The sequence below is a fragment of the Etheostoma cragini genome, chromosome 22 (genome assembly GCF_013103735.1).
Source record: "Etheostoma cragini isolate CJK2018 chromosome 22, CSU_Ecrag_1.0, whole genome shotgun sequence".
NCBI classification, from domain to species: Eukaryota; Metazoa; Chordata; class Actinopteri; order Perciformes; family Percidae; genus Etheostoma; species Etheostoma cragini.
The window spans coordinates 2146088-2146804 of NC_048428.1; positions in this window are offsets into that span (position 1 = coordinate 2146088).

A 717-nucleotide genomic window follows, 5' to 3' on the forward strand; every position below is an offset into this window, starting at 1 on the left:
AGAGGACGCTCTACAACGTCCCCGTTAGTGATGGCGTTGCATAGTCTGTCCACCAGAGGACGCTCTACAACGTCCCTGGTGGAACACTGATATTTTTGTTGTTGTCTTTTTGTTCATTTTATTTATCAGAACTTTAATACATTTTGATGTTCTGTTGTGACGATAAAACATGTTATATTATTTTAGTGAGAAGTCGTAAATAACTACAACTAACTAATGCTCGGAATGCTGGTTTGTAACGCGTTTCTGAATTTTTTTTCTTTTTAAATAAACTGCATATCAGCCGTAATATCGGCGTATTGGATTTTTAAATACCCAAATATTGGTATTGGGGTTTAAAATCCTTTATGGGCCGGGCTGTAATGCAGAGAGAACAGGTAAACTGGATTTTGGAACCAAAACTCGGCACAGCGAGATAAATAAATAAATACATGTGAGCGTGTTAATAAGGCGGTCGCCTTCACTGCAAAGTGCTGCTCTGGTTCTGAAGATGAGATGATATTTAATAATTCTTTGCCAGGCCCAAAGATATTCCAGCACATAACTCCTCGTTATTGTCCGGATTAAACTAACTAAAGAGCTTTAGAGCTGCTGGTTGGTGGATTTTGAAACTTTTGGGCAGAGCCAGGCTTTTCACTTGTGTCCTGTCTTTAAGCTAAGCTAACATAGCCCGCTGCCAGCTCAAATATACAATAAGCACATATGCATATTTCTCCA